Below are 13,374 nucleotides of genomic sequence, written 5' to 3'. Positions count from 1 at the left end.
GCGTAGCATTGATATTTCTGATCACAAAAGAGAAGACAGCTAAGACTACGTGTACGTCAGCTCTCTGCAATCACAGTTACTTAATACAAGAACAACGTGATATACATCCTACTCAAAAGGGTCATTCCGTATTATCCAGAGAAGAATCGGAGTTATATACCTAACTTGAGCACCTGACTGTAGCCACTCGCAATCTAAGAACGGTAGGGTAAGGATGCCTAATTCCGCGATATTTTTCAACTTCAGTTGAGCAATGTTCGTAAATGAAGAAAGGTGATCTAAATTACAACTCATAAAGACGGACTGAAAGTTCTAGAATATTTTTTATTCTACTGCATATTGTTAAATTTTACAAATATAATGAAAAAGTGTGTAAATAGTTCTGTGACAATAGGTCCTAAATGATTAACAAGGTTCCTGAAAATGGCTCTGAGCACTATGGGACTCAACTGCTGTGGTCATCAGTCCCCTAGAACTTAGAACTACTTAAACCTAACTAACCTAAGGACATCACACACATCCATGCCCGAGGCAGGATTCGAACCTGCGACCGTAGCAGTCGCACGGTTCCGGACTGCGCGCCTAGAACCGCGAGACCACCGCGGCCGGCAACAAGGTTCCTAAATCCTTGATAAAGTTATTCTAATTCCGTGTTCCTTGAAACCAAAAACAATGAACATAAAATGCTCAAAACCACCACTTATTGACATCACATTGTGATCCACTACATTGTGATAATATTGCTGCCTAAATGGAAAAATCCACACAATAATACTTCGCTTAAAACAACATATACCTTACACAAGAAAAACAAGAAAAAGATGAACAAAAATTAAAAATCAAAGCAAGTAAATCAATTACTAAACCCAATACAGGAAGAGAAATCAGAAGTTGTCTTTTCGTTCGAACAAAAGCATTAAACTGCTCATACTGGACACAGATATAAACTCCTTTGTCATCATGGTACCACTGAAGGCAAAAGCGACACTGTATGCACTCTGTTCTATGGTGATTTTGTATATCATATTTATAATCCAAATTTCACACAGAACGTGTAGTGCTGTCGAGTTTTCTTTCTTTTTCTTTTTTCCTGAGACTGAAGAGGTTAGTAGAGCCTTTGGTGGATTTGCATCTCTGTTAAAAGCGTGTATCCCGGCCTTCTTGAAAGCAGATTTTGTTCAAGGACAGAAGGATTTCTCGTAGCATGCATTGAAGAGTAATGAAAATCATGTCTGCTTGAGGCCTTTCCAGGACTGAGAATCGAGTTCAGCTTTCAAATGACATTTTAGTGATTCGCAGACATCGTGATTGCAGCAAGTGTCTTGTATGCGCCGGAAAGATAAGTAAAATGATGCCATTTTCTTCATTCATTTGCAGTGCTTCTGGAGACTAATACTAATGACAACACTGTGACTACAGTAAAACCCAACACTCTGCTCCATCCTCTATTAAAAGAGTGCTAGGGCTGCTGTGTTCGAGGAATTCCCTCTGGGGCGCTCATAATGGGAGGAGAGAAATAGAATAGGTTAATAATGTGTTGAGTTCCCTGATGGATTGCTTGAGATAATATTTCACACGAAAGAAGGTGCCTAGGTTCGAATACCGGTTCGCCACTAAGCTATAATTGGTCAGCTCAGTGAATACTCCCTCCATGCGTACTCCCTCAACAATACCAGCTCTTAGGCTACTTTGAAAGTAGTTCACAAGTTAATTCGGCATCTGGCGAATGATGCTTTTATATAGAGAGTAGTCGCAACGCTAGAAGACTGTAGCGAAATACAGAAAGTCCAGAGAATCATCGCTTGGTTCAGGGATACACAGTTCACCCTCAACATCAGCAAATGCAACTTATTGTAGGTAAATAGACGGAAATGCTCATTATTATGGTATTACACGAATGCCGGTTGATCACTGGAGGCAACGAAATAAATTAAATATTTCGGACTATGTGTACAGAGTGATACAAAGTAGAACGAAGAACACATAGAACTAATCCCAGATGAGGCAGACGTCGGACTGAGTTTCATTGGAATGATATTCAAGACGTGTAGTCCACCAGCGAAGGACATAGCCCACAAAACCTTCACTCGATCGATACTTAAATATCGCTTGGCCGTCTGGGACCCGAACCAGATAGAAAACAGAGAAGACCCAAAGAAGAGTAGCGCATTTCGTCACAGGTTCGTTCAGTAAACCAAAGCGTCACAGAGATACTCAAACAACTTCGGCGGCATCAGTAGAGTCGTTCGTCATCACGGTGTGGTTCACTGTCAAAATTCCGAGATCGTACGTTCCTAGAAGACTAAATGAATATACTGCCGCTCCTCCAGCATATCTTTCGAAAAAAGTGTGAAATAAAAATAGTGCGACTCAAGCTCACTCGGATGCCATCCAACAATCGTTCTTCCTCCGAACCATCAGCGACATTACAGACCCATGTAAACAACGTCGATTTGCAGCAGGATTTTGGTACTCATGTTGGGTTCAAACATTATGAATTATCTCGAAGAAAACGATTTGTTGACAAATAGCCTACACGGATTAAGAAATTGTGATACACAAATAGCTCTTTATTCTCCCGAAGTAATGAGGAATGTCAAACTGATGCCACATTTTTAGATTTCCAGAAGGCTTTTGTCACCATTCCTCACAAGTGACGTCAATCAAATTGTGTGCTTTACGGAGTATCGTCTCAGTTGTGCGACTGGATTCGTGAGTTGCAGTCAGAAAAGTCACAGTTCGTAGTAATTGACGGAAAGTCCTGGAATGAAATAGAAGCAATATTTGGCGTTCCCCAAGGAAATGTTATAGGTCCTCTGCTGTTCCTGATCTACATAAACGACGAGACAATCTGAGTAGTCCTCTTAGGTTGTTTGCAGATGATGCTGCCATTTACCGTCTTGTAAAGTCATCAGATGATCAAACTCAATTGCAAAATGATTAGACAAGATATCTGGTTGGATCGTTTAAGGGGGGAGGGAGGGGCAGGGGGAGGAAGTGGGGGCTAGACTTAGCCATCGGTCCCACAAGATATCTGTATGGTGCGAAACGTGGCACTGAAAATTCTGAAATCATCCACATGAGCACTAAAAGGAATCCGCTAAATTTCAGTTACACGATGAATAACACGGACGGCTTTAATTCAGCTAAATACTCATGGATTACAGTTACGTGTAACTTAAATTGGAACTATCACATACGTAACGTTGTGGGGAAAGCGAACCAGAGACTGCGATTTATTGGCAGAACACTTAGCAGATGCAACAGGTCTGCTAAAGAGACAACCTACACCAAGCTTGAATGAAATTTTCGCTCTGCAGCGGAGTGTGCGCTGATATTAAACTTCCTGGCAGATTAAAACTGTGTGCCGGACCGAGACTCGCCCTCGAGGCCATTTTGCCTTTCGTGGGTAGGTGCTCTACCATCTGAGCTACCCAAGCACGACTCACGCCCCATCCTCACAGCTTTACTTCCGCCAGTACCTCGTCTCCTACTTTTCAAACTTCACAGAAGCTCTTCTGCGAACCTTGCAGAACTAGCACTCCTGGAAGAAAGCTTGTCCGTCCTCTTCCGGAATACTGCTGCATGGTATGGGTCCACATCAGATAGGACTGACGGACGACTCTAAAACGTTTAAAGAAGGGCATCTCGTTTTGTATCATCGTGTAACAGGGAAGAGAGTGCGACGGATATGACATACGAATTGGAATGGTAATTATTAAAATAGAAGCGCTTTTCATTGTGGCAGGATCTTCTCATGAATTTTCAATCACCAGCTTTCTCATTTAAATGACAAAATATTTTGTTGTCACCCACGTGTATAGGGACAAATGATCGTCGTTATAAAATAAGACATATCAGAGCTCGCACGGATAGATTTACCTGTTCGCTTTTCCCGCGCGCTTTTCGAGGGTGGAGCGGTAGAGTAATAGCTTGAACGTGGCTCTATGAACCCTCTGCCAGGCATTTAATTGTGAAATGCAGAGTACAGTAATCAGTTATCATATTGATGTAGATGAACAGAGTAGAGAGGAAAGGGGCGAGAGGGGGGAACTGACTGCTACACGAAGTATCCTCTGCCACACACCATAAGTTGGCTTGTGAAATGTAGAACTAGATGCAGTGGGAGATGTAGAGATCGTCTGCGAATCACACGATGTCTCCAGCTGTATGTAATCGCAGTAATGATCCTGCCGACGGAGGCAGGGCAGGGGACGCTTAACAAGAGACGGAGGCGCCTGATAACCGGACGCCGGTCACGTGACTCGCGGTCTGCGAGCGACGCGGCGGCCGCGGCCGCAGTCCGGCTCCCACGGCAGTCCGCAGATCGCCTCGCGACGGCAGCCAGCGCCTCGCCTCGCTTCTGCACGCACCGTTCGCAGTCACTGCGCCGCCCCACCCCAGCAATCCAGCGCCGTAAGTCGCAGCACGCGTACTTGCCGTCCGTTGCCACAACCTGTTCGTTCCGAGTCGCTGGGCGACCTTGACACACTGTCCCTCTGCGGCCGCTCTGTAGTGGGCGGTTCTGGCACAAACCTCGCCAGCCTTGGCAGACATCCGCGAGCCGCTGTAAACAGCGCACGTGACAGATGCGGGGAATTTGATGCTGAGCGCATGTTGGGTCTTGCTGCTGTCATTGTTAAGAGACGCATTCAGTTGATTCTCTGAGAGTTTCTGGTTGTTCTCAAGTGTGTTTCTCAGACACCATGCTCTGCAAGCCACCTTGCGGTGTATGTCTTGTACCACTGTCACCTCCTCTCTTTTATGCTCCAGCCATGAATGGTCTTCACGAAGGAAGACTGTTAGTAACACACTTCATGGTCTATTCGCGAGGTGTATGTAGGAGGACGTACTCTATTGCTTGATCCATCTAGCATTACACGCTGCCTGAATTTTAACAGTAAAGCACATGGCGGCGCACAAGACCTCTCTTGCAGCGCCTGCCACTTGAGTGGGAATCTGAAACGTTCCAGTATTTACCAAATGAGCCTGTGACGAAACGCGCTATTGCTCTTTGGTTCTTCTTTATTCTTCTATCAACCCTACCTGCTAAGTGTTCACGTTGAGCCGGCCGGAGTGGCCGAGCGGTTCTAGGCGCTACAGTCTGGAACCGCACGACCGCTACGGTCACAGGTTCGAATCCTGCCTCGGGCATGGATGTGTGTGATGTCCTTAGGTTAGTTAGGTTTAAGTAGTTCTAAGTTCTAGGGGACTGATGACCTCAGAAGTCCCATAGTGCTCAGAGCCATTTGAACCATTTGTTCACGTTGAAGAGCATAACTCAGATAACGGTCGAATGAGAGTTTTGTAAGTTACCTCCTTCGTGGATGGACTATACTTCCTGAGGATTCTTTAAATGACACTGACATCAGTTTTTCCTACATTAGTTTAATGGAGAAGTTCTAATTGAGATCTCTCCATACTCACGCTCATAGATATTGATTGAATTCAACTATTTCCAGTGATTCTTCGACAAACATGTAATTCACTAATAATGGGGCTCTGTGTCTATTTATGCGTAAAAACATTCTGTTTGTCAATTTTGAGGGCCAACCGTCACCAAGCGTGGATCCACTGCAGGTCTTCCTGCATTTCTCCTCAGTTCTCTAGCGTTCTGTACATTCAACCAAATCATCCGCTAACAACAGCATAGAGCCTTCTACGTTGTCCACTGGGTCACTTACATACAGCGCGATCCAAAAGCCCTTAACATTTGAAAATTCACTTCCGGAATGTGGGGAGGTAAAACTTCGCACACGTGCGTGAAATGGCATGGCGTTTTATTGAAACCAAAAACGAGTGTAAAAACCAGTCAACAGATGGTGGTGGACAGCAACACGTTACTGACACCACATACACCGATATGTTACAGAATCGCATCAGGAACTCACGAGGTATCTTGATCACCAAGTTTATTTCTAAACTGTGAGAACTTTACTTTCTTCAAGAAATTTATAATTTTCCCCTGATGTTTCTTGCAAACTCACCATAACTGCAATAGGAAACGAAAGATATATAACATTAAAATCGCTAAAACGTGATTGGTGATATGTTTTTATTGTTGTCATACTAAGATTTAACCCACAAAAAACCACGAACTTCAGCCTAATTTTTAAAAAAAATGTTTTTCATCGTTGGCCTTCGTTACTTTCTGAAGAGTAGTACATTACCTTGACTATAACGTGCCTTACGATAAAGGAATAATACAAAAAACTTAAAATTTATATTACATATTTTTAGTGCTAGTAGTAAATGACTGACTTTTGAAGGCAATACAACCAAATTACTAAAAACATACAATATTTTGTGAAAGTGGTCCGATTTTTAATGGGAGTTTCCGTTTGTCAACGCATTAATTAAAAGGAGAGAGCGATTATGGTTTAAATGGTGATCAGTATACACGTCCATAGCTCTCCATTACTGACTGTTTGAAGTCATTTAGTGTCTGTTTTCAAATGGCTGTTTTGCGTAAGTTGCCATTCGAGAGGTCAGAAAACAGAAGGCCGATGAAGACGATCCGATCCACTGCAGTGTAAAGAAGATCTGGATATTATGGAGCACATGTGACACACGGTTTGTTGGAATACTGTGCTATGAGAGTGCTGAGTTTTTGTCACACTTATAAAGCAGTTTCCTCAGCAGTCGTCTGTAATCATTGGTAAACGAGTTGATGGCATCTAGTAGCTCCCCAAGCCATACTGGTTGCCATTCATTTCGACAGCTGTTATTCGACAATACAGACTGAGGCAAGGTGTTGACCTCAGTAGTGCGTGTTCAGATGTGTGTGAACTCCTAAGGGACCAAACTGTTGAGGTTATCGCTCCCTAGACTTGCACACTACTTAAACTAACTTATACTTAGTACAACACACACACCCATGCCCGAGGAAGGACTCGAACCTCCGGCGGGAGGGGCCGCGCAATCAGTGGCATGGCGCCTCTAACCACGCGGCCACTCCGCGCGGCCGTCTCCGCAGTAACTTACGATAATGCAACCACATTTTAGTTCAAGATAAGTACGATCACATACCGCTATTTTGTCACTTTTTGTTCTTCTCAGATGTCTGTCCCTGACCGTACACTGAGTGATTACCAAAACCTCATCCTTTTATGAGCTCAGTACCTCATCCATTATAGAGGGATACTCAGTTTTTCAGGCAAAAAAATCAAAAGTTGAAGAATACACAAAATGGGAAACAAACATCGTTGCTATGGTTTCGATAACAGGCGACGGCGTGTTATTTATTACAGTATGAAATAATGTTTTTATACTATGTGCGCTGACGTAGTAAGAAATGAACGAACAGTGTAGCACAAGTATTTTATATTATTAAACAATAGCTTCGCAGAACCACACTGTACACTAGTGATAAATTGACTGAGGTTTCTCGGTTTTAATCAAAACGTCTACCTGTTCCGTCATTGTCAATTTATACCTGTACGAATATGACTACTTCTGTATATCAATTTTTCTCTTGTTCTTAAATTGTAACACTGTGACATCTCCAATATCCCTGTAAAAGTGATCCATGCATGAATGTAACAACACAATTATATAGTAATAGTAGCAATGTTGTTGAATAATAATTGTCCACGGACCGATAAATTCGCTCAGTTACTTGAAATACACTGACTTGCCCAACCCATGCAATTTTCGTAACGTTGTAAACAAACCAGCTGCAAGCACGTGTACACCAGCTGTCAGATTCGAATACCGTGTTGGCTGCGGTTCTCATCCAGTCATAGCACAGTTCACTTACGATGGGTTCGCGTGCACGCCTTATAATGGCGGTTCGTAAATTTGCTCACATCATAAAGTCACTTATTTATTGCGTGAAAAAAGAGAATCCCTGAAACACGGCAAATGCACTTATTAAATGATAGTAGGTTTGACTATCATTTTATTACATAGTAGAAAAATTGGAGGGAGTGATGTGGAGCAATCATTACATTTATACATAAGCATTGGGCAATGACGGTGTTGTCGTAGATGGACAAATTACAATATTACGACTGGAACAACATTTTACTTTAGAAAGAAAACAGGTAGTACTTTACTTTTTCTATTGACAGCCTGAAATTTTTGTAGCTCTGGTCCACCTTATCTCGTTGCAGGGTTCTGAGACAGTGTGGCGACGATGTGGGAAGATGCTGGTATGTAGAGATTCTCCATCGAAAATAATGTCCCCACATCTGTTATACTTCTGTTGCAGGTAATAATAGAACTCCTCTGCTGTTGCTGCTATCATCGTGAGCTTGATATCGTGGAATTTCAGTTTCATTCTATGCACGGCACTGACGTATTTACGGAGTTACTTTCCTCTATAAATTTCCCACTCCGTGGCACATGCGAAACAGTCCAATGATCGATTCAATGATTGATACGACACAGTTCAAAGCCCATTCACATCAAAGCTCAGTCCTCGGAAAGATCAAATCCAATGTCGTGCGAACGAACCGTTTCACCAGTGACCCACCCATTTGCATTCACTGCAAACGCGAAAACTATCTTAGTTGATTCACGCATAAAAGCAGTGCTCCAGTTCACAGTTTACTCAGTATTAATCACTCTCCTTCTGTTGTTCACACGATACAGTGCACACATTGATACAAATATTTTATCCGTTTACTAGCCAAACAGTCACATCAGCGATCAGTGTTGTCCTCGTTACCACACAGTCACTCGACTGTTTAGTTTCAGTAGTCGATAAACGTTCTCTTTTAGTAAATATATATACAAGTACATTGAAACATATATATTCAGATGTATTATTTGAATCTATTGACATATACAATTAAATATGTAGTTAACAAAAGGCAATAATAAACGAATAAATATACACTGACAAAAAAATTACAACACCAAGAAATAATTAATGCAGAGTAATGAAATTTCGGAACTACATTTGTCTAGGTAACAAATTTAAGTGATTAACATTGCAAGATAATGGGTTAATGTATGCACGAGATAAGCCATTGCAAATGTGAAATGCTGGTACACTAATAACCGGTGTAACCGTCCGAACGTTGAATTCAAGCATGCAAACGTACATGCATTGTGTTGCACATGTGCCGGGTATCAGTTTGTGGGATGGAATTCCACGCCTGTTGCACATATTGGATCAATACAGGGGCGGTTAATGTTAGTTGTAGATAACGTTGAAGTTGTCCGGTGGTGTCCCACGTATGCTCGTAATCGAGTAGGCCAAGTCAACATATCAACATTCTAGAGATGTTACAACGGCGGTATGTGGGCGAAAGGTATCTTGTTGGAAAACCCCTCCCGGACTGCTATCCATGAATGGGAACTGCCGACTCACCAGATTGACATACAAATTTGCAGTCAGGGTGCAAGGTATAACCACAAGAGTACTCCTGATGGCATACGAGATCGCACCGCAGGCTATGCCTCCAGGTGTCCCTCAATAGCATCTAGCACGCCGACTAGTTAGTTGCTGGCCCTCAACTGTCCCGCTTGTAACCAACACACAGCTATCACTGGCACCGAGGCAGAACCCTCTGTCATCAGAAAATACAAGAGAGCTCCACTATGGCCTCCAATGTGCTCTCACTTGACACCACTTAAGGCGCAAATGGCGGTGAGTCAGTGGAATGCACACTACAGTGCGTCTGGCTCGGATCTTTCCTTGAAGAAACCGATTTCTAACAGTTCGCTCTGTCACTGTGGTGCCAACTGCTGCTCATATTGTTGCTGCAAATGCAATACGATGGGCCAGAGCCATACACCGAACGCGATGTTCTTCACTCTTGGTAGTGCCACGTGGCCTTCCGCAGTCCGGTCTTTTTGCGACCGTACATTCTGGTGACCACCGCTGCCAGCCGTCATGTACTGTGGATACATTCCCGCCAAGTCTTTCTACAATATCGCAGAAGGAACATCCAGCTTCTCGTGGACTTATTACACGACCACGTTCAAACTCAGTGAGTTGATAATGGTGTCGTTGTCGCCCTAAAGACTTTCTTGACTAACATCAACTCACCACGTCCAATCTCAAAGGTAACTAACGCTCATGACCTTTACAGCGTGTGTTTAAAGCAAACCTTATTTGCATCCTCATAGTGGAGCTACTAGAATCACTCTTATGCGCTTGGTACAAAATCTGAACAGACATCATGTTTCACATGCAGAAACACGTCTATCAACTTTCGTGTATGTCGCACAACTATTTCTTGACGTTGTGATTTTTACCGTCATTGTATTTATATAGCCTCCAAAAGCTATACGATTACAGATGACAAATAGTTCACACAGAAAGAAACTAGAAGTTTGAACAAATGAAATTTCAACATTGAAGACTCCATTGTAGATCGAGACTGGTTATTACTGTATATAGAATGTGACTGACTCTGAAATGAACGAATTCAAAAAATATACATCTGCTACGTCTAAGTTCTTTGATCACAGCCCACATGTTTGTATGTAAACATGGTGTATTTCACGAGTGCACATCGTAATAGTGAAATATGCAGCTAAACTTGGTAAAACTGAAATATGGACGCGAGAATGATAAAAAGTGTGTAACTAAGTGGCAAAACTGTCACCACAGCGTAACTATAATAATGGTGCCTCATCTTTATGTAAGTACAGATATATTTTCGTCAAATGCTGCCTTGCCACTTACAATTGTCCAACTTGTATCTGTTTAGTCACCAGCAAATAATTTTTTGTATTTATACAGTGATCTCCAACAATATAAACATGTACACCTGAGGATGGGCGCCAGCCCGAAACTGGTCGTGTGACAAATAAATAACCTTTTATTGTGACTGGTAGCGGATATTTTTCTACACCCTATAAGCTTCCGATTTGAAGTACTATAGAAGAATGCTGAAGTTTCAATGAGTAGATCGAATCCCTAATGAGGAAGCACTAAATTGAAATGTTGAGTGAGAGGAGTGTGGGGGGCGGGGGGAGGGAGAGTTCATGCGACGTGGAAAGGAGACATACGGAGATATCAAGGACCTCAGTTTGTAATTGTCCGGAGTATAAGGGAGGAAAGCTGTAGATGGAGGCCAAGGCTTCCATACACTAAGCAGTTTCACTATCATATATGTTTTCAGTGGTTATGCAGAGGTGAAGAGACTTTCATGGAGAGCTGCATCAAATCAATCTTTGGAATGAATACCACAACAATAACAATAACAAGACTAGGAAAGGAACCAATGAACTCATTGTTTTATAATCTTGAACGGTTATCGCAAATTAAGAAAGACAAAGATTTTCAACAGCACAGCCAAACCGAAACCGAACTGGTATTTTGTCAACGCTGTCAGAAGTAAAGAAAACAAGAAGGTTAAATATTGGAAGGTTATAGTCTAGTCAACATCACTGTTACTGAATCACTACCTCTCACTGTTTGAGAATGGGAAATAAATACGTCACAGTTCTGTTGACTGAATCGTTCCGGCGTTAGACTGAAATAATTAAGACAAACCACACAAAACTTATTGTATGTGGACTGGTCGGTTGTGACATGAACCAAAGTCTCAGAAACAGGCGTCCTATGGGTTCACGCACTACGCCACCTTATTCGGTCAGGAACCCGAAACACCTGTGTACACCGACACCGCCGTGTCGACTTGTAATCTAGTTACCGACCCAAAGAGCGTGTAAACAGATAACGTGCTGGGAACGCGGTCGTTCACCGAAGAGAGTCCACCAACTTTTATTTCGTTAATGACAACAGTTTTTCTTCCTATCTCTTTTTTATTGTAAACTGACTTTTAGGTACATGCCCTGCGCGAAATTCAACGAGAAAAACATTCGCTCTGTTGTCAACCACTATTCTGTGTAAAGCGAATTGCAACAATATGACCAATTAGAAGTTACGACAGCACTGATTATTTTCAAATTCTTTTCAAATCCACAAATAGTATGAACTATGTGAGTGTTCGCAAGATTACCGTTACAGAATATTAATTAAATTCTAAAATAGCAAACAATATATTACTTTCGTTATTCGTCCATGTACATGAAATGTAAAGGCTAATAATGGTTTTCTACTATATTTATCACTGTAATATCTCACAATGTCATCGGTTTCGACCGATTCTCGAAATGCTAATAATGGTTTTCTACTATATTTATCACTGTAATATCTCACAATGTCATCGGTTTCGACCGATTCTCGACTACATTCATATCATAACAAATAAATCAGCACACTTAAACGCTTTATTTGTATGAACGATAACTTTTGTTGCCTCATAATAACAGTACCCCGCACAGTCCGTCGTTTCATAGCACATCTCTCCTAAACAGACTTTTTTTTCTGAATCGCGAATGCAGTCGTACGTCTGACAGATCGAATGATCTAATACACTAATTTTTCAGTACTGAGAAAAAGTGGAGGCAAGCTGATAACCATTTTCACGTAAATAGCAACAGTTGAGTATATGTGGTTTCTGGCTACCTATTTCAGAGCTGTGTCCATTGGCACTCATACCATGTGTAACTGTGTATGGCATGTGATTATTGTTATATACTTACAAGGATGAAGTGTCCATATACATCTGTGCACTTGGAAATTAGCAAGCGCTCTAAATTGGTAATTAGTACTTAAAGGGGGACTTTTATAATAAACATACACTATTTAAAAGATGCATCCAATCAACCATTTTGAAGAAACGGCAATGAAATTTTATACCAAGCTTTATTTGAAATTGACACATTTACTGTTAAGTTTCTTCAGTTAAACATATTTGACTTTTTTACGAAATTTAAAAATTTATTTTCAAAATTAATGTATGTACCTTATTCCCAAAACTATTAAAGAGATTTCTGCAAAATTTTCTTTGTTTCATCTCCTTGCATATAGTAAGCTTCTTACATGACGTTTTTTGAATACATAGAATAAGAGAATCTCCTGGAGGTTTCTTGAATTCATCAGATAAGAGAATTTTAATAATTTTTATCGTAATTGTGTAAGAATACTATAAAATTCATGCAAAATTCCAAGCTCTTAGCCCCATATCTCAGCATGAGATAGTATTTATTGGGTTTATACAAATAAGTGTACGTAATTTCAGAATTCCAGCCTTCATAGAATCTGAAAAAAACGTACATAAACTTCAAAAAACGTAATTTTCGCGAAATGCAATTTAAAGTTCAACCTAAAGTTTTTTCTTATCTCACCTATTCCGAAGCCCGAGATTTGTGCTCAGAATCCTCCTCTTTCCCTTCAAGGCATCTCTTCTCCTTTCTTGCTTTTTGCCTTCTTTCCTATACCAGACCTTCAATTGACTTTTCAGCTGCAGAGAGGCGCTGTAAATCTATTTTTCCCGAAATATCTTGAGTCAAATTTCCTATCTTAAGGCCTATTCTCTCTAATACCTTCGTTCTCACAACGTACCC

General features: G+C 41.4%; 1 protein-coding gene across 1 annotated transcript in view; it reads left to right on the top strand.

The window, feature by feature from the left end:
• The first annotated feature begins 4,302 nt into the window (after nt 1-4,302).
• Nucleotides 4,303-13,374, top strand: part of LOC126474162 (allantoinase) — a 252,153-nt gene continuing 243,081 nt past the window's right edge. Inside the window, exon 1 of the mRNA XM_050101619.1 lies at nt 4,303-4,416. The gene's annotated coding sequence lies outside the window, so the exon portion shown is untranslated. The remainder of the gene's footprint in view (nt 4,417-13,374) is intronic.

Source organism: Schistocerca serialis, chromosome 4 (genome assembly GCF_023864345.2).
Source record: "Schistocerca serialis cubense isolate TAMUIC-IGC-003099 chromosome 4, iqSchSeri2.2, whole genome shotgun sequence".
In the NCBI taxonomy this organism is placed as follows: domain Eukaryota; kingdom Metazoa; phylum Arthropoda; class Insecta; order Orthoptera; family Acrididae; genus Schistocerca; species Schistocerca serialis.
The sequence above is the reverse complement of the archived record's forward strand: the minus strand, read 5'-3'. Positions and strand labels throughout refer to the sequence as shown.